General features: G+C 39.5%; 1 protein-coding gene across 1 annotated transcript in view; it reads right to left on the bottom strand.

The window, feature by feature from the left end:
• CCDC68 (coiled-coil domain containing 68) overlaps window positions 1-15,984 on the bottom strand; it is a 49,808-nt gene extending 33,824 nt beyond the window's left edge. Inside the window, 2 exon segments of the mRNA XM_082416657.1 lie at window positions 10,415-10,540; window positions 15,754-15,984. The gene's annotated coding sequence lies outside the window, so the exon portion shown is untranslated.
• Between the last annotated feature and the right edge of the window lie 5,944 nt (window positions 15,985-21,928).

The following is a 21,928-nucleotide window of genomic DNA, read 5'->3' as shown; positions in this document are numbered from 1 at the left end:
CTCACTCACATGAATGCATGATGTAGAATAAAGTCAAGAAGTCATTGTCTTAATGTCTTAAGAACCAAGATTTTTAGCATAAGAGAAAAAGAAATCCAAATTAGAACCAAAAATGTTATGTAAAAACCTTACAACCCAAACTGGAACCGTGAGTAGAAAATAATGATTTATTTTCCTTTAAAAATGTATATTCCAAGTCTATCCACTGAAAATTTAGAAACAAAAGCAATTAACACTTCCAGTGCCCAGACTATGGTCACAGTACACTATTTTCTACTAAAATGCAACCAGGGCTTCTTGAGTGATTTAGATCTGGAGCAAGAAGTATATAAGGTGAGCCTGAGATATCTTGTCAGACCAGAAAGCAAAAAAGTAACCAAATACTACTTGTTTAAGACACAAAAGCCAACCTGAAGAAGAATGACTGTGATGGATTAAAACATATCAAAACTGTTTTAACTCCTGAAATTATGTTGACAAGAGAAAAACCACCACCACCAACAACAATCCTCAAACTCAATGGAGACGGGCCACGATTATACTAAAAATTAGCCCAGAAAAAGGGGTCAGGGGGACACCAAGAAGCATTGATCTTGCCTTTATGATATGAATTTACCATGTATTTCTTGGTAACCAAACAGTTGATTAGGAAAATTTTGCTACAGAATTTCTGCTAATAAACGCAAAAGGACTGATAGAATTAGAAAACCTACATTTTGCAACTCCTTGTGAAGTAATGGATCTAAGCCACAGGCATCAACCAGCTCTAAAAACATAAGGTGAGAGGTTGATGAAGAACGCATCAACTCAAGGGACCCCACTAATCAACCTTAACAGAAAACTAAAAAAGAGACCACCAGACACTATGTTCTCTAGATGTGGTACAATCACAAGTAGAAAGCATCACCTATGAAGTATGCAGTCCCGCTATCTACCGACGGTAAACATCTGAGAAAGAGGAAACTGTTCAATGACCCTACAAAGGTGAAGGTTGCGAACAGCCAAATCCAGATTATGTAAAATTTTACAGGGCAAATAATTATTCTTTCCACAAATTAATTATATGAAGAAAGATGGGGAGAAGAGAAGAGAAATTGCCAGAAATTATGAGACTTAAGAAACATGTGACCAAATTCAGTATATGAATTTTCTTTGGCTCCTGATTCAAATAAACCAGCTACATAAAGACACTTTTGAAACAAGTAGGGGAATTTTAACACTGACTGGATAATGGATGATGTTAAAGAATTATTGCATTTTTGCAAAGTATTATTTGTAATTATTGTAATTTTAGGTGTGATAATGGAATTGATATTCCTTAGAAAGATCTTCTCTGTTAGTTATACATACTGAAATATTTGCAGGTGAGATAATATTACCTTTGAAATTTTAAGAGAGTATTTTACTCTAGCATTTCAAGAGAGGAAAAAATGGGATGAGGTAAAAATGAAAGAAGTTTGATAAAATGCACGGAATTGTAGAAGCTGGGTGAGGGCACATGGGACCCCTACAGTTCTCTACTATTTTGTTTCTCTTTGAAATTTTCATAATAAATAGTAAAGGACTAAAAAAATAAGATAAAATAAAAGTCCTGTGAGGTAGGATTATTAATCTCATTTTACTGATAAGGAAGCCAAGAATCTAGTAGGTGATATTAATTTACCCAAGACCACAGTAAAACTAACAGAGCTGAAACTCAAACCCTCATCTTTTGGACACCAAGATCAAGAGTGTTTTTATCACATTAAGGTCAGATTCCCTAGTGAGAAAAAAATTAAAATTTAGCAATGACCTATGCTGTTAAAACACACAAAGAATTTTCATATTTGCTAACATCACTTTAAAACTAAATAGCTTCTGGGGATGACTCAAAGTCCTGCATTTATCCTTTAATCTTCAATGAAATTGACAGAGTATGCCAAGAATTTTCCATTTTATGTTAAATCCTCTTAGACAGCCACCGTGGCTTCTATTTGTTTCAGGGGAACTTGATTTGGCCGTAGCAGCTCTGCAAGTCTGTGTTTTGCAGAATGTGAGCGGAACTACTTCTGTTACTTGGTCCTCTGAAGTCTCTTCCGGGATTAAGTTCTTAGTCCAAAACAACGTTTAAATGCTGGAAGTAAAAGAAATGTCCACAGAGACAATAAACGATGTGTTTGGAAATGAGAGAGGGGTGGTCAGGCTGGAGTGGTGGTCATCAAACCACGGCGGGGAGCCCAGTCTGGCTTCCAGCCTGTTAGGACAGCTTATGAATGGTTCTTACATCTTTTAATGGTTCAAAAAAAAATCAAAAGAAGAATAAAATTTCGGGACACATGAAAATTATATGAAGTTCAAATTTAGTGTTCACAGATGAAGTTTTACTCTAAAATAACCATGGCCATGCACTTACGTATTGTTTACGCTGCTTTTGCACTATAACAGCTCAGTTGACTATATTCAACACAGAAAATACATGGCAAACAACGTCTAAAATATTTTCTATCTAACAGGTCCTTTACAGAAAAAGTTTGCCCTCCCCTGGAGTAGAATATGGCAGCAGGTGGGAGCAAAAGCAGGGGGAAAATAGAGGCAAGCAAAGCAATTGACTTGGCCTGTGTTGTTTTCTTGTTCTTCAATTCAATCTCCCTTGATCTATAGTCCCATTTGATTGATTTACCTTCTTTTTTCTTTTTAGTGTGTTATATAATTGTGTACATTACAAAATGATAAGGGGCATTTCATCATAGGAATTAATCACTCTTTAGAATGGATCCCACTGCATTCTCAGTCTTTCATAATTTGAAAATTGCATCAGGCCTCACATTATACATCCTAAAATATATTCTCTTACGTGACTTTTATTCTTAATATCAAAAAATTCTGCTCCACAAATGAACCTATTTACGGAACAGAAATCGACTCACAGACATAGAAAACAAACTTATGGTTAGGGGATAGTGGTAAGAGTAGGGGGAGATAAATTAGGAGTTTGGGATTAACATATACACACTACTGTATATAAAATAGATAAACAACAAGGACCTACTGTATAGCACAGGGGGGGAACTACACTCAACATCTTGCAATAACCTATATCTTGCAAGGAACTCCACTCAATATCTTGCAATAACCTTTTCTTTTCAGAAAAGAATCTGAAAAAGAATATCTATATCTGTATGTATAACTAAATCACTTTTCTGTACACTTGAAACTAACACAACATTGTAAATTAACCATACTTCAATTAAAAAAAAAATTCTGGGGCTTCCCTGGTGGCGCAGTGGTTGAGAGTCTGCCTGCTAATGCGGGGGACACGGGTTCGAGCCCTGGTCTGGGAAGATCCCACATGCCGCGGAGCAACTAGGCCCGTGAGCCACAACTACTGAGCCTGCACGTCTGGAGCCTGTGCTCCGCAACAAGAGAGGCCGCGATGGTGAGAGGCCTGCACACCGCGATAAAGAGAGGCCCCCACTTGCCGCAACTGGGGAGAGCCCTCGCACAGAAGCGAAGACCCAACACAGCCAAAATTAAATTAATTAATTAATTAAAAAATAATAATAATTCTGCTCCTTAACCACTGATATTTCTCAAAATATCCTTCCTCCTCCCCTCACTGGTTGGGCCAACTTAAACAAGTTACATAAAACCTGAGCCCCAGCTTACATATCTGTAAAATAGGGGTGATAACACCTAGAGTTGTAAAAATGAAGAGTTTTTTAAATCCCTGGTTGCAGAAGGCACTCAATGGACAGTAATTCTTAAAATTCTTGCTCCGATCATTTTATATTATGAATAACCACAGAAAATAAGCAGTCCATAACAGAGAGGGTAGATCATGCCTATCTGGTTGCAAAGTTTATATGCAACTCTATTTATAGGAACTCAAATCCCATTTCTCTTTTGGTTCAGGAAACTTTCACGATCACAGTCTTTCATTTGTATAAAGAAACCAAAGGGGAACTTAAGCCAGGAAAGTCCAAATTGCCATATGGCGTTACCATCCTGGGGAAAATCCATCTTAACATTTTATTTCTGCCAGCAGTAGGTTAAGCAGATAAAATTTTCAAAATAAAACACAATCAGTTAATTAAAGTGAGAAAAGAATTTTATTTGTTTTATGCTAGAGTGGATTGAAGACAGCTTACAAGTGGCATCAAGCCAAGAGGTATTATTTCCTAGATCAGGGCTTTTCAAACAGGGCTCCCCAGGGAAGGGGAGGCGCTGCCCAGACAGGGCTTTGCCGTCTGGACTTGAACCAAAGCAGCTCTGCTTTGTTCTGTCACACGCTGAATTTTTCCATGAGACTTTCTGTGAACAAAGAATGTTCTACAGCTAAAAGGTTTGGAGGCAGACTGCCTAGTTTCATGGCCTGACTCTGCCACTCAGTAGCTGTGTGACCTTGAGCAATTCCTTAACTTCTCTGTGCCTCAGTTTCTTTATCGGTAAAATTCAGATAATATTGTTATTAATAATTAATAATAATATAAATAATAAACATGTGGTTGTTTGTGAGTTAACATTTGTCAAGCCCTTACAATAGTGCTTAGCACATACTAAATGATTTGTACATGTTTGTCAAATAAGTAAATAAAACATAAATCCATTATCCACAATTACTGCTGACAAGCAGTCCGGCTGATAGAAAAATGTCCGGTAATACTTTAAACAGTCTGCAGATCGAGCTGGGCTGTAAAGGAAAATCCATTTGGGGGGATTTTAAGACTAGCAAATCCATAGTATTGATTCTTTCTTGATAATGCATCAATAATTTGTCAACATCCCCAGCTGATTATACTAACATCCAATGAATACTTTACCATTTACAAAGCAATTCATACACATTATTGTGAATTATTATCCATGTGGTAAACCAGCACATCACTGGGCACCCAGGATTATGTAACCAAACCTACTTTTCTGATTAATGACATAAGCATGGCTCAACCATTAGACAATAAACACAAAGAAGGCACCTGTTATGGGTTGAATTTTGTCCCCCCTTCCATTCACATGTTGAAGCCCTAACCCCCAGTACCTCAGAATGTGACCTTATGTGGAAACAGGGTTGTTGCAGACGTAATTAGTTAAGATGAGGTTACACTGGAGTATGGTGGACCCTAATCCAATATGACTGATGTCTTTATAAATAGGGAAAATTTGGGCACCGATGCACACGAGGAAAACTCCACGTATAGTTGAAGGCAGAGATCAAGGTGATGATTCTACACACGAAGGAATGCCAGAAATTGCCAGGAAATCACCAGAAGGTGAAGGAGAGCCTGGAACAAATTCTTCCTTACAGTTTTCAGAAGAAACCAACCCTGCCGACACCTTGATCTTGAACTTTCAGCCTCCTGAACTGTGAGACAAGAAAGTACTACGTTTAAGCCATTCAGTTTGTGGTACTTATAGTCTAGAGATTTTAACAATGGAGTTCCCTTCCTTTATTTAACCCTTGATTCATTCATTCATGTATTAAATATTTATTGAATACAGCTGTGTTAGGAGCTGTGGCTACAGAAATGAGTCAGAGACCCCGCTTTCACGGGACTTTCAGGACAGGGGGGAAACAGACATGAAACAAAACAATAAATATATAGGGAACATAATCAGAGGTGGTGTCACGAAGAAAAGCGGAGGCAGGGTAACAGAATAAAAAGCGGTGCTGTTTTGGCTGGGTGCTGAGAGGCGGCCGATCTGAAGAGGTGGCATTTAAGCAAAAGACGTGAATAAAGGAGGTGAAGCCGTGTGGCCATCTGGGAGAAGAGGATTCCAGGCAAAGGGCAGAGCAAGAGCAGAGGCTGGAACTTGCCTGAAGTCATGTTCTAAGAACAAGGTATGCAGTGTCACCTACCTTTTTTTTTTTTCTTTTTCTTTTAATGGGCAGGAATTTTTTTTTTTTTTAATAGGCTGCAACTTGTTAAGACTTTCAATTTGCCTAAGGAGTTTTCTCCTTAGCCACTTAAAACAGGTCTAGCCCTGGCTGGTCAGGCTCCCTCAGGGTTGAAGGAAAGACAGGGACAGCGAAGTCTGGGACGCTGTCAGGTGCCACAGGGCACATGCAACTGAGTCCAGGTCCGTGGAAAGAGTAGCGAAGGGCAGCTGACCACACGGCAGCATTCTCAACTCACTTCTGTGGGTGCTGATTGAAAAGCACCGTGGTGGACGCCTGGCTTGAATCTCCCTCCCAGGTATGTAGGGTCACCATCCGCAGGAGTCTTTGCAGGAAAGATCCCTTACTTCTTCTTCACTCCCTGGGGCTGGAGCTCAGGAACAATTCCTAGACTCAGCCAACTGAGCGCTCCCTCCTGGAAAGGCCAGCAAAGGATTGTCCCTCAGGCATGTTAAGCTGGAGGCAGCGAAGATCCCGTCATTATTCTGGGCAGGAAGGAGTCTGGCACAGAGAGTGCGTTGCGTCCAGCGGCAGGAACACCAGCGTGGTATCTAGTGACCAGTGGCAATGCCAGAAGAAGTCTATCCCCCTCTTGTTACAGACTGATCTTTGCTGAGGTACCGGGACTGGATTCTCCCATTTCCGTACCTAGTTTTCCCATCGATTCTGGAAGCTGAATTTACTTCCAGTAAATTCCTTTCCTACTAAGGTTAGCCAGAGTCAGTGACTCTGCTTAGTGACGGAGAGCCCTGTTTTAGCACAGTTTCTGAGTTTTCAGCTCCTCAGTTCTGAGCTAACAATATTGACAATTGTCTCATCATTCTTGGTCACTATGATAGAGAGCTTTGATATTAGAAACTGAAAGAGTAATTTACAATAAAAGTGCTCAAGGGTAATGAGGTTATGTGAGGGGGGAGAAAAGCTAATACATCTCCAGACCCTTGAAGAGACTGGTCATGTACTGAATGCTGAATAGCACACCTGTTGTGCAGCGACATTACACGGCACAATGGTGACATCCAGTGTCAGCTGGCTAAATCTCAGGTGACTGTGCAGTTTACCTGAAAATGATGTACAGTATATCAAAAGACATGCATGTTAACACGGAGCCCAAGTAATTGCAATGCTGTTTGCAAGAAATAACCTAAGATTTTTAAAGTAGAATTAATTTTTATTCATTTCTAAATGCTACTCATTTGTATACACAAATATATTTATATCACAGCCAGTGCTATAGCAAGCTCTTAGATATGAAATAAAAGCTATTTAGTTTGGGGGAAAAAAAGGATTGAAATCCTAGTACAAACACAATGTAAAATATATACTATTGACAAAGCACTGTGCCATTTACCAAAAATTATTTTCCGTATATTGTCAGAATTAATCATCCCAACACACTGTGCTATAATTATTACCTATATATCTATATCTGTCTATATGTAGGTATAAGGCAACCAAGTCACAGAAAAGTGACATGTTTTTCAAGATCATAAGTTAATCTTATCACCTGAACCCAGATAGACCGACCCCCAAATCCAAGTGTCTTTGTAATGAGAAAATCTATCTTCATAGTTCATTGGTATAATTTGAAACTTTGAAAAACAGCTGAAGGTTTCGCCCAGTGTCCAGTATAGCAGCTCCACTGCAGAGTGGTGCAAATCACATGAATCCCTTCCCATTTGGGGAAGAGTGAGGGGACCGGGATCTGATGACAGCCCACCACGTGCAGGCTGGGGTATGCTGCCTTTAATAATCCTCATGAACACCTGAGGGCGTTAAGTGTTATTGTTCCCATTTTACAGATGAGAGAATGAGCTCCCCAAGATCAAGCAAAGACAGCTCCTTAATGATGGTCATGGACCCCAACCCACGAGGCTTGGGCTCTTTCCAAATTTCCACTTTGTCTCCTGCTGCATTCTGAATGGACTTCCAAGTCTAGTTTCTTGGGTCCAAGCTCATTTGGTAACGGGGGTTTTCCAAAGTAAGTGACTAAGTAGCAGTCAAGTGGCTCCTGACATGAGCCCCCAGGTGCATCCTTCAGGAGCCTAAGCAGATGTTGTCACAATAGATTTATTCCACAAAACAGAGGCAGTGTGACTTCATGGCTTAAAGATGAGGGCTTCGGACTCAGTCGGTACTGCCCACAAGACTATTTGACTTCCCCACTAGCTGAGCAGCCTTGGAAAAGTTTTTTTTTTTCAATTCCTTTATCACCATTTATTGAAATTATTAATTTTTACACATTGAATTAAATTTTATCTTTATCAAAAATAAAATGGCTATGAATGTTTTCAACTGACTGTTTGTTTTTGGGTAAATTTCTGGATTCTCTTCTAATCTATTTCAGTATATGTTCTTTTTTTTTCATCTTTTTTTGTATTTAATTTTTATTTTATATTGGAGTATAGTTGATTTACAATGTTGTGTTAGTTTCAGGTGTACAACAAAGTGATTCAGTTATACATATACATCTATCCTTTTTCAGATTCTTTTCCCATATAGGTTCTGACAGAGTATTGAGTAGCATTCCTTGTGCTGTACAGTAGGTCCTTGTTGATTATCTATTTTATATATAATAGTGTGTATCTGTTAATCCCAAACTCCTCTTGGAAAAGTTTTTAAACTCCTTTAGGCTTTAGCTTCCTCAACTGAAAAATCCAGATGAAACTGTTAACTTCCTCAAAGAGTTATATGACAACTAAATGGGATACTGCATCAAAAGTGCTTATGGTGTATCTGACCATAATACACATTCAGAGAATATTAAGTAATTATCTTTATGTTCACAACTTATTGTAGACATTTACTTACAGGGCATCATTTGCAAGTGTCAACACCTAAGCCCAGCTGTGCCCCTCTTCTCATCCCCCCACCCCCATCAGTCAATTACTCCTCTTGCTTTGTCCTTCTCAGTTAACAATCAACTTAAAAGCCGCTTACGACTCATCAGTGAAAACAACATGAGAAGAAGCATTTGTCACTGACATATATCTCAGGCATTTGTAACATTTATAAGGAACGTGCCCTTTTGGAAAATTTTTGTGGCTTTATTAAATATTTTAAGAGCAAAAGGCTCAGACATTTACAAAATATCTGTAGCTTCCTAAGCTGGTCTTGGGATATCTGATCTTCAACACCATCTACTTCATTTTAAAAATTATCCAGCGAAGGAGGGAAAAACAGATGATACAACGTGTGGGTGAGGATGGAGAGTAGCTGACACTCCTGTATGTTGCTGGTGGGAAAGCAAAATGTGCAGCCACGCAGGACGGCAGCACTTAGGCAGTTTCCTATAAAATTAAGCACAGACTGTACAACCCAGCAACCTCTCTCCTAGGGGATTTTTATGTTCCGTAAAACACAAATGTTTATAATTGCCAAACACTGGAAACAATTCAAATATTCATCAACAGGTGAATCCTACTCATCAATACAAAAGAATGACCTACTGATACCCACAACGATATAGATGAATCTCAAATGCATTATGCCGACTGAAAACAGCCAAATCCAAAAGGATGCATATTCCATATTTCCATTTACATGACATTCTAGAAAATTTGAAACTATAGGGCCAGAAAACTGAACTGGGGATTAAGAGTGGGGTAGCGATTGACTACAAAAGAGACACTGGGGAATAGTTTGGGGGGTTGGAGAGTGGTGATGGAACTGTTCTAAATCTTGATGGTGATGTAGATTCCATGATTGTAACCATTCGTCAAAACTTACAGAACTCTACACTAAAAAAGATGGATTTATATGCTTTTATTTTTTAAACATTCAACAGTACCCTAGAAAATGCAAAGTGCAATGGAGATTTCAAAATCCAAGGAACTTCACTGATTAAACCAGAACTAACTGGAAACCACAATTAGCTGAATTTGTTTTCCTTAATTCAAATTGTTAACCCCTCCAGAAGTGTAAATGGCAAAAAGAAAGTAGTGACGGAATCAGAATTGTTAAAAAGCAAGTAACTGAGTTGCTGACAGGTAGCTAGTGCTGTTGCTTCTAGAAGAATAGCCCATGAAATCAGACATTCAATATTGTGACAAAAGCAAGGGAAATCTTAAACATCTTAAGAAAGTTAATCATGATTATTATTTACTAAGGTGGAAAAGTAGGAGGAAATATATAAAAATATGTAAGCAGTATACAAGGATATTTGCAACAAGAAGATTTAAATCTAATTCATGAACCTAGAAATCCTTATCTCATCTACCCATTCCTTTTCTGATCATCTTCTAGATGCATGTTTTCATTCTTCACAGTAGAGCATAAACACATAGACCATTGAGGCAGTGACTACAAAGTCCATTAAGGTTGACCACCCCCTGAAGCAGCCCGGACCCTGTGCTTCACTGCCCCCTCTGCCCATCCTCCTACATCAGGAAGAGGTCAGACTGATCCCAATGTGGCATCCTACCACAATCCAGGGGCTAGTAGAAAGATACAAGGCTGAGAAGCAGCTCCTGGCTCTGGGTGAAACCAAGTTCCTTATATCAGATCACGTGACCATTAGTGATGAGTGAGTGAACTCACCAATATAATTAGAAGAAGTTTACAGCTCAATGCTTGAGCGAGCCTTCTTGCTGTTGGTGAACAGATACAACAGGGGGAGCATGTCCACTCCAATTTCCAAAAGGTGAGAAGGATGAAGATGGATTCCTGTAATTGACATTTGACTCTCAAGAGACATTTGGAATGACATTGTCAGTGTAAGACTAGAAAAATACATTTGTTATAGAAATTTTTAAATTCTTACCAAGTCGAGAGAGAGAGAGAGAGACGTTGCCAACAGAGACTTAATTCATCTAACCACAGATCAGCAAAACATTAGTGTTATGAGCCAAGAGTTCAGCAAGTTGTTTTGATATTACCAGCAGACAAACTGAGCTCCAAATGAGCACATCCAGCTTTGGAAAACTATACTATTTAACCTAGGCTACCTTATTTTCAAACCTTAGGAGCATAAAATTAAAATCCTTGCATTCCAAGTTGTCCATAAAATAGACCTTCAGGTTATCTGAATGCTCTTTTTTTCCCCATAGGATCTTGCAATTTTAGCAGTAACTTACAGGCATTCAGAGACATAGTGTCTTCTCTTTAGTTTCACAGAATCTGCCAACATTTTACAGAAGAGTTTCCACTCAACTGGAGAAATCTACATTAGACCATAAGTTGTCAAACGTAACCCACTAAAAATGCATTTGTCTTAAGAGTTAGCACAAAGCAGGGTGAATGGGGGTAAATAAGAAAACAGCTCTGACTGAACTGCTGTTCAAGGTCCCGGCTTCCTAAGAGACGTATAACCAAAGTCAATGTTTTTGTAGTGTTAGAGAGTTCTTATTTGATTTGTTCTGTAGACTACTCATAGAAGAAACACCACCATGTAATAGGAACCTGGAATAATTTATTACTTTGGTCTAGCTCCTCTAAAGGTCCTGGAGGAACAAGGAGTGGCATTTCTTCTGTTTTAGATTTTAAGAGCTCAAACTAGTGCCTGATTTGGTAAATCAACAAACAGCTGTATCAGGTTCATCCTTTAGCACAGTCATAGAAACTACAGAATAATAAAACGAAAAGCATGTAAATCCAGATGCACTCCCTTCTATTTTTTGGCTTAAGGCTATAGATGACTCGTGCTTTATATTAAGTGTGCCACTAAAATATGTTATTAAGAAGCGCTCATATTTTTAAGAGTAGTTCAATTATCACTGTTGGACCAAACACTCATCAAAATCCCCCAAATTTAAATGCATATCATTTGTGAAGAAAACGTAGCAAAGGAGACATAGGCTCTCTACGAAAGTTAATGTCAAAAATTAAACGTCTTTCCATACAGATGGGCAAGAAACACATGAAAAGATGTTCAATGTCACTAATTATTAGAGAAATGCAAATCAAAACTACAATGAGGTATCACCTCACACCGGTCAGAGTGGCCATTATCAAAAAATCTACAAACAATAAATGCTGGAGAGAAAAGGGAACCCTCATGCATTGTTGGTGGGAATGTAAATTGATACAGCCACTATGGAGAACAGTATGGAGATTCCTTAAAAAACTAAAAATAGAACTACCATATGACCCAGCAATCTCACTACTGGGCATATACCCAGAGAAAACCATAATTCAAAAAGAGTCATGTACCACAATGTTCACTGCAGCACTATTTACAATAGCCAGGACATGGAAGCAACCTAAATGTCCATCAACAGAGGAATGGATAAAGATGTGGTAGATATATACAATGGAATATTACTCAGCCATAAAAAGGAACGAAATTGGGTCATTTGTAGAGACATGGATGGACTTAGAGACTGTCATACAAAGTGAAGTAAGTCAGAAAGAGAAAAACAAATATTGTATATTAACGCATAGATGTGGAATCTGAAAAAATTGGTATAGACGATCTCATTTACAAAGCAGAAATAGAGACACGGTATGGATACCAAGGGGAAGGGGGGTGGTGGGATGAACTGGGAGATTGAGATTGACATATATACACTATTGATACTATGTATAAAATAGATAACTAATGAGAACCTACAGTATAGCACAGGGAACTCTACTCAATGCTCTGTGATGACCTAAATGAGAACGAAATCCAAAAAAGAGGGGATATATGTATATGTATACCTGATTCACTTTGCTGTACAGTAGAAAGTAACACAATATTGTAAAGCAACTATACTGCAATAAAAAAAATTAAAAATTAATAAAATAAAATAAAATTGAAGGCAGACCTCTCAAAGAAACAATGGAGGTCAGGAGAAAGTGACATTACATGTGCTGAAGGGAAAAAAATGTCAACTAAGAATTTTATATCCAACAAAATTATCTATCAAAAATAAAGGCAAAATAAATTCTCACATAAAAAAAAAAAAAAAGAGTTAAACGTCTTCCAAGTCCAGCCTAGAATATGAAATGACTGATGCTTCCTGCCACTGGCACAGGATTTACGATTTACTATTTTCATGGAGTATCACAGAAAGATCACAGTTATGACATTTGGTAAATCCATATCAGGAATATATTTTTCATAAATATAAATACAAATTTGGCTCCTATCAGTTATTTTCAAATTATGCTACCATGGAAGCTGGACCAAAAAATCTGTCTTACCACTTCAATGTGATTGCAGAAATGCCCATTATCTGGTAAGCAAAATGTGGCATAGCCATCCAATGGAATGAGCATTAGTTAGCAATAAAAAGCAACCACTAGTGATACACGCCACAACCTGAATGCACCTTGGAAACATTATTCTAGGTGAAAGAAGTCAGATGCTAAACACCGTATATTATATGATCTCATTGTCTGAAGTGTCCAGAAAAGTCAAATCTAAAGAAACAGAAAGTAGATTAGTGGTTGCCTGGGGCTGGGGATGAGAATGGTGAGTGACCACAAACAGGCCGTTGAGATTTTGGGAGGATGGGGATGATGAAAATATTCTAAAATTGGATTGTGATAATGGTTGCACAATTCCATAAATTTACCAGAAATCACTGAATTGGACACCTGGATGTATTTTATGGTATGTAAATTATACCTCCAATAGAGCTGTTTTTAAAAATAGCAAAATGAAAAAAAAAAAAAAAGCAAGAATGTCTTACATAAAGTCACTCTTTTCCTCTGAGGTTAAAAAATAACTATAGTCATGTTTTTCTAATTTACAGGAAAAAAATAACTTGATGGATAGAATTTTCTCGATTTGAATTTTTCACCCCCTAAATGACTGCATCTACTACTACAAGTTTAGTTTTTATTGAATTTGCATGAAATTGATATTTAGCTATTTCAGGTTTAAGATCTCAATATTTCATAATATTAAACCCAGAACACAGGATCCCTAAATTCTTTCCCAACCTAAGCAGAAGAGAAAACTGACTTGAATAACATATAAGTTCCTTTACAATTTTTTAATCTGACTATCTCAATCAGTGTAAAAGAGTCTGTGATTTGAAACTAATCTAGTTTCTAGTTTCCGTCACTGTCAAAGAGTGATGGATGGTGATTACTGTGGTTCCTAATCTATGGCCTCGGGGTGTCCCGGAGGAGTCCAAAGTTGTATAAATTCCATGAGGACAGGAATGTGTCTTATTTACACAAAGCTGTATCCCCCTGTGTCTCCTAGAAAGAACATGGTGCCCTACACAATAAATATTCCTTCAGTGAATATATGAATAGGCCTGAAAATCCACAGGTGCACCAAATATTTTCTAAAACCGAGTGTACACACACACACACACACACACGTGCTTTTGTTTTCCAAATTCAGTGGGTGGCTGTTTTCACGCTTAGTAAAATGTAAATTTACTTAAACATGCTATTAAATTGATAGTAACGTGTTGCCATTTTGAAATGCTTTTCTATCAATAAATGGCCATTTAATTTTGATGTAAATGTCTCAAAGAGTCAAAGCCACTACTTTAAAAGACTTTGACATTCCCTTCAGAAATCTTCAGTTGTTCCCTTTTACAGTCATTATTCTAAACAAATAAATGTACACCTCACTTTTCAGGTTTGGCCAAATCTAGCTTAGATTTTCCGGCTTTGTCCAGAATTTGGATTACAACTCAAGCCCACTGTCCAGCGCATTATAAATCAATACGCTAACAAATAACATGCCTGTCATTAATTCTCAGAATCATGAAGGTGAATAATACAACTGAAATAGTGTCTGTATTTATTTCAAAAATCTCTTTTTAGTTAGTGCAGGTATAGTTACTAAATTTATTTAGCAAATCACAAAGGTAAAAACCTTGTGAAGTTTGCCTAGGTCACAGGAAGTGTAAGCCATTTTCATTCTTTCTGTAAGTAGTTGAGAAGCCTCTGCTAAGGCGCAAGTTCCTCTATGTCAGGGACCTTCACTCTCAAATTATCAGTGTAGGGCGAGAGCGAGGGGGGAGAGCCCAGCAGGAAGAAACAACAGCACCAATTGTGTGTGCTAGGGTACCTGAGACTCCAGCTCAGATCATATTGCTGAAAAGCCAGACTTCTGCAGAACTGAATATTTAATAGCATTAGGTAAAAAAGACAGATTATCTTTTCCCTATTGCAAATGAGAAATAATTCCCTTTTGGACCTTTCATCTAGTCTATATATACCAAGAAGTAAAAAAGGTTTTGATTCTTAAATAACAACTACAGTGAAAATGGTAAACAGACACAGCTTCAGCTACATTTGGAGCTGTTTCTTTTGATCATATATATACACATATATATATGTATATATAAATTTATTTTCCCTTTCGAAGAAGGTTGAAAAGTTACAGCCATGTCATCATCCAATTTTGCATTGCCCTGTACCGTTCTTTCCGTAAGATGACACTGCCCCCTTGCAAAATTGCCTGGGGCTGAGTAACTTTCAGCTCTAAAATCCCATGACGGTAGAAAACTGTCAACCAATAAGCTGTTCTCTTTTCGCTACACCTACAGCTACAGAAGCCAGCACGAATGAATGAAGGGTAAGACAACGACCTTCACTCGTTCATTTGTTTATGCTCTTAAAAATTTCGGGCACAGTAAGCTGTCAAAGTTGCCACGCGGGGGTTCACAGGTGACAGCAAGTTTTCCAGAGGGCTTTCTCCACCGCCTGTGAATCGAGGGGACCCCTGACCAAGGGACTGCGTAACAGCAATCTATATAAATAATCAGCTGTGCGCAGGGCTATGGAGGGGGTAGTCTCTCTCGGGGAAGGCAACTCTCTGTTCCTGGAGGAGCACAAACTTCTCGCCCAGGGAATCCGAGCCCAGAAAAGAGGTTTACAGGGAGAATATGCTCCTCACCAAGGATCCGTTTACAGGAAAACGCCCTTGGTACACTGGGTGGCACTGGGGGGGGACCAGCTCCAAGGGCACCTGGACACCCACTCACCTGGGGGGCGGGAGGGTTGACCTGCCCGCAGATCGCAGGGGCTCGCCTACCTTGGAGGGCGCTCAGCGAGCGCAGGGTCCTGGCGCCGCTCCTCCCCTCTGCTCTGGACCTCGGGCCGGGTCGGCTAGGCCGGGCTTGGTGGCTCCGCCCCGCAGGGCGCGCCCAGGGCAGAGTCCGGCGCCCCAGCGGCTCCGGGGAGGAGGCTGGGCTCCCGCAGCGCCCGGACGCGCACGCCCGGCTCCGGGCGCCCCGGGGTGCCTTCTCCGCATCCCAACACCCGAGTTCCCAACACTGCACACCCCTCAGTAACTGCGTTATGTAAAGGGGAATAGTTGCTGCTGCTTTTTTAAAAAGGTTCTGTTTGCACTCCAGGTTCATAAATTTTTGCTTTTGTTGTTTATAATAAGCCTTTTAATTTTGGGGTAATTTTAGATTTACAAAAAAGTTGCAGAGATAGTACAGAGTTGCTTAAACCCGCTCTGCCGGTGTCCCCTAATATTCACATCTTACATCACCATGGTACACTTGTCAAAAATAAGAAATGGGGCTTCCCTGGTGGCGCAGTGGTTGGGAGTCTGCCTGCTAATGCGGGGGACACGGGTTCGTGCCCTGGTCTGGGAAGATCCCACATGCCGCGGAGCGGCTGAGCCCGTGAGCCACAATTACTGAGCCTGCGCGTCTGGAGCCTGTGCTCCGCAACAAGAGAGGCCACGATAGTGAGAGGCCCGCGCACCGCTATGAAGAGTGGCCCCCACTTGCCACAACTGGAGAAAGCCCTCGCACAGAAGCGAGGACCCAACACAGCCAAAAATAAATAAATAAAATTTAAAAAAAAAAAAAAAAAAAAAAAAAAATAAGAAATGAACACCGATCCGTTACTATTGCCTAAACTAGACTTTACATAGATTTCACTAGTTTTCCGCTAAGACCTTTCTGTTCCAGGATCATGTTCAGGACCCCACGCTCCATTTAGTGTTATGTCTCTTTAATCTCCTCTTGTCTGTGACAGTTTCTTGGTCTTCCCTTGTTTTTCTTAACTTTGACTGTTTTGAAAAATTTTGCTAAGCTATTTTGTGGATATCTATCATCTGGTTTTATCTTATGTTTTCCTCATGATTAGGCTGTGGTTATGGGTTTGGGGGAGGAAGACCACACAGGTAATATGTCCTTCTCGTTATCACATCCTATCAGGGGCTACACGATAGCAACAGGACTTGTTACTGGTGATGTTGACCTTAATCGCTTAGTTAAAGTAGTGTCTGCCCGGCGGTTGCTATTTCCCTTTCCATACTTTTTTCTTTGGATGAGTCACCAAATTCAGCCCATACTCCAGAGAGGAGGGTTGGGGAAATGAAACTCCACCTCCTGGAGCGGGGAGCATCTACTTTATTGTTTGGAATTATTCTGTAAGGAAGATGTGTTCCTTCCCTCTTAAATATTTATCTATTCAATCATTTATTTATAGCAGTGTGGACTCATATGTATTTAGTTTATAATTTGAGCTATAATTCAATACTACATTATTTATTTTGTTGCTCAAATTTTTACAGCTTTGGCTGGAGCTCTTTCAGGTTGGCTCCTGTATCCCTTTGAAAGTTCATAAACTTTTAGACCTGGGGAGACAAGAAAACTCACTAATGATTTGCTCTACCCCCTCCCATGTAACAGATTTGGAGAACTGCAGCCCAGATCCCCCCAAATCCGAGGGCTTTTCAGTGTCTTCCTGGGAACCCTACAATTACTGATTCCCACTTCAGTAATAGGAAGTAAAAAGATTTTTTTATTTTTTCCCAACAGATAAACTTGTGCGTCGGGACCCAATTAGAGAAGTGAAAGTTGATAGTTCTTAGGTAAGTTTTGGTTAACTAATCCTTGTGGTTCTATTAAATAGATATATGTATATGTAGAGATAAATCATGTTCCAAAGATAGTCATGGATGTTTATTACTACTTTAAACATCAAAGAAATCCAGCTGTTGAGGATCCTTTGTTATATTGCTTTGGCTGACTCATGTTTGCATTTGCAAGTTGGTCCCATAAACATCACATTTCCTCCTTCTGAGCTTGCACCTGGCTCAGCATTTGAGGCTGTCCTGCTTTTTGAGAGCCTCTCACCTCTCTTCCTGTCCTTAACTCTCCTTGGAGAACAAAATCTACTCCATTAGTCCAAGTTTTGCCTGCTAAACACAGGATGGATGGCCCAGTGCCTGGCACCACAGAGCTAAGTGATTTTCTGTGTTTCATGTATTTTTGACAAAGTTACTAGAAATAATAATAGTTAAGGGAAAATATTTTGTATTTAAGGCCCACTATATCCCAGAAGAAATTGACAAGATTGGAGGAGAAGGTAAGATTTTTGTGCACTTTTCTGGGAGGAGACTTCAACTGAAAGTACCAATTCTAATCAGTATGAAACACTGACTGTATTTCATAGTTCTGCAAATGTACTATTCCCTAGGTAATTTTAATAAATCTTGTGTGGAGGGCAACGGGGAACCACTCATTAACAAGCATGTGGAATTAGAAAATATTGGCAACCTACATAATGCAGCTCAGGAGGGTCTATAAACCACCCATAAATATAAAATGCCAGTGATGTGTCTTAGAGGTTGGAAATTGGGGAAGGAGGGATAGATATTTATGGATTTCTTTTATAGCTATAGCAGTTGGTTGCTATTTTGATGACAGAATATGTACAAATCATTTTAAATAGCCAAATATTCTAAAGCTTCGTTTCTTTTCTTCACACCTTACCTAAGATTGTTTATTTTTCTTTTTTGGGGAGGGGGAGGGGTGTCAAGTGGCTTCACTTTAAATTTATTATCATAAACTTCAAACGGGCCTTAATGCTGCCCAGTGATCATATGATACAGCCCCCCAGACCTTTGTCTCTCCTATTCCCCTACATGACTGTTTCAAGTTTCCTCCTCTCGTTCCAGATTTCCAGCAACAACTTCTCTCCAGCAAGCTCAGCTGATGACCTTGTCCTCTGCTTACCTGATAAGATCAATGAATCTGAAGATAAACTTTATCTACTCTAACCTATTTGGAGTTCATTCCTCCAACTCCAAGATTCTAAGTTTCTTTCCAGATTTGTTTTTCTCCATCACACTAGTTACCATCTGCACATTAGTTAAAGAGAGAGAGAGAAAGAGAAAGAGAGAGAGAGAGAAATTTGCCTTTTTCACTTTTGTACCTCCATTGCCTGAAGCAGTTCCAGACACATGGTAGTTGCACAGTAACTGTGGAATGAATGAGGGCAATGAGTGGTACTTTACTGACGATGGTCGAAGAATCCTTAGGGGCTTGATGAGGGTGCCGTGGACAGGGGGAGAAAGCTGAGCAGAAGATAGTACGGCCTCCACACCCGCTCCAAGCAGAGCAGCTTCAAACCTATCTGCTTTATAAGATTATCCATCTGTTTATAAAAGTATTAGTATTATGTATTTTTTTGGAATAGCTTGGGTTGGTCCGATGGAGATTGTGTAGGGACTAAAGCATCCCCAAACCACCATCAGCACCCTCACTGAATAAATCCTCTGACAATGCCCCTGTGAAGGGGGACCACCAAAGACGAGGGATTTAAGGGCAGGAGAAAGTGCCTCGTGCAGTCTCCCCTCCTGGTACACAGTGCACATTGTCGCCCAGGTGGGAAGAAGGGTCTGACTGCAAATCAAGTGCCCACATTCAGAGCCTGTGCCTTGTGACACAGCCACTGGGGTTTATATTTGAAATAACTGTTGTTTATTTCTGTTTGGAAGTTATTTGCTAAAAGGAAGAATTACATATATACATATACATTATATGCATATGTATATACTATATATTATATATGCATATATATGTGCACATATATGTATATATGTACATATATGTATATATGTGTATATATGTATGTGTATTATATATACAGTGTAAGATATATGTAAGATATATTATATGTAAGATATATTTTTTAGTGCAAATCTTTACCACGTCATTCCAACCCTCCTTTACCATGTCATTCCAACCCCCCCCCATGCCTCCTCATGCCCCCCTGTTTAAAGCCTAAGCCCCTCCCCAGGGCAGAGAAGTCCTCTCCACACTCTCACCCCATCCCTCCTGCTTCATCTCTTGCCATGTTGCTTGCTAGCAAGGTGGGATGGCTTGTAGTGTTCCAAACTCACTCTCATTTTTCACCTTGTTCCTTTTTGCTCATGTTTCTTCCACACACATCCTGAACCCACACACTATAATGCCCTATCCCCTCCTCTTTGCCCTGAAAATTCCTTCTCCCTTTATTTGCTGCATACAGGGAAACCTTCCCTCAACTTTCCAGCTTACATGGGGCATCCCACTTAGGTCTTCCCATAAAATGCTTGATATGTTGCATTTGTTATTGTAGCAGTTTCTTTGGCTGCTGTAACAAATTACCACACACTTGATTGCTTAAAAAATACATATTTATTATCTTCTAGTTCTGTAAATTAGAGGTCTGACATGGTCCTCACTGGGCTAAAATCAATGTATCAACAGGGCTGTGTTCCTTTCCAGAAGTTCTTGGGGACAATCTGTTCCTTGGACTTTTCCATCCTTTCCTAAAGGCTGCCTGCATTTCTTGGCTCGTGGCCCCTTTCTCCACCTTCAAAACCAGCCCCATCTCTTTCTCTCAGTCTGAATCTCCCTCTTTCACCTACATTCGGCCCAATTGGGTATTTTAGGATAATCTCCCCATTTTAAGATCCTTAACTTAATCACACATACAAAGTAAGATAACATGTTTACAAGTCCCTGAGATTAGGACGTGGACTTTTTTTTTGAGGTCATGATTCTACTAACCCCAGCTGTGCTCCTAAATCACTTTATAATTCAAACATCAATTAGATTTTGTTATTAAATATTTCATTTTTTAAAGGCATAAGGTCAAGAAGGCTTGGCATGCTCCCATCTCCTTTTTAGTGATGCCTCTGCTTGCCTTTCTCTCCTTTCCACTCCCTTTCACACAGCCCTCCCACCATACCGCCCTAAGGAGGGCCTGGTGTTGGCAGATTTTCTAAGCTTTTCCTCCTACCCCATACCTACAGTCTTCCTGGGCTTTCTGGGACTTGTTGGATGGAGAAAGGAATGTAAACATGACAATGAAGGCATTTGATGTTGACAAAATCAAACTCTGTGGGTCCCCCCTGAGTCTTGCAGACTGAACTCTGAGCTTGGGAAAATGAGTATTTAAATGTCTCTCACCAGCTTGGGAAAACAATCCTTCGACTCCATGCAAGCTGCTGTGCTGAGTGTTGGGGTCAATTTTTATAATTTTAAATCTTAATGAGTTTGTACTATATGGATAAGTCACCCATGCACATGGAAAATAACTATAAATACAATTACATAATAAATTAAAAGTGTCCCAAACAAATCGTCACTGAGTAGTAAGAGAGCTAAAAAGTACTAGAAGACTAAGAGAGAAAATTGACTTTAGTGAGCAATCAAGGGAAACCCTCAAGAGGAGGCAGGATTGGATCTGGGTCTTGAGTGTAAGTACCATGTTATACTGGAGAGAGGAGGAGTCTTTTGAAATCAGACAAAGGCAGAGGCACAAAAGCAAGTAAATGTTCAGGCAGATTTGGGAGCTACCCAGTAGCCCAGTCCAGCTGGACCATGGGAGACTATGGGGAGATAAATCAGAGAGGTGGAAACACAATGTGCATAACAAACAAAAGTTCCAGATAATATCTTTTTCTTGTTCATCTCTGCTAGGAGCGGAAAGAAAAAGTCACTGTAGGAAATGAAACTCTGGTTGCTTTGAGTTCATTAGTAAAACACTTAGCAAATATTTATGAACAATATACGAGTGGCTACTTGTATCTACATGTCTGTCTAAACAGGTAGATCTCTTTCTAAGACTCCTTTCATATGAAGGATACAAAAACCATGACATAACCAAGCTTGACATTCCAAATATGTGCCTACTGGTTGAGCGATGGCACCAACCAATCAGAAAAGCTGCCGGCCATGATGAACTTGTACAGATGAACCAATTTGGACCAGCTGGAGGTCAGCCCTAGACATCACTACTTAAAACTACTGCTGCTCGCTTAGCAAGACTAGGTGTTCTTTCATTTTCTTTCAAAGTACACAGTTGGGTATATTCTTTTGGACTTAACAAGCTGTGATTTTTATAACCTTTCTTTCCATGATG

Source organism: Balaenoptera physalus (genome assembly GCF_965194825.1).
Source record: "Balaenoptera physalus genome assembly, chromosome: 12".
Lineage (NCBI taxonomy): Eukaryota > Metazoa > Chordata > Mammalia > Artiodactyla > Balaenopteridae > Balaenoptera > Balaenoptera physalus.
The sequence above is the reverse complement of the archived record's forward strand: the minus strand, read 5'-3'. Positions and strand labels throughout refer to the sequence as shown.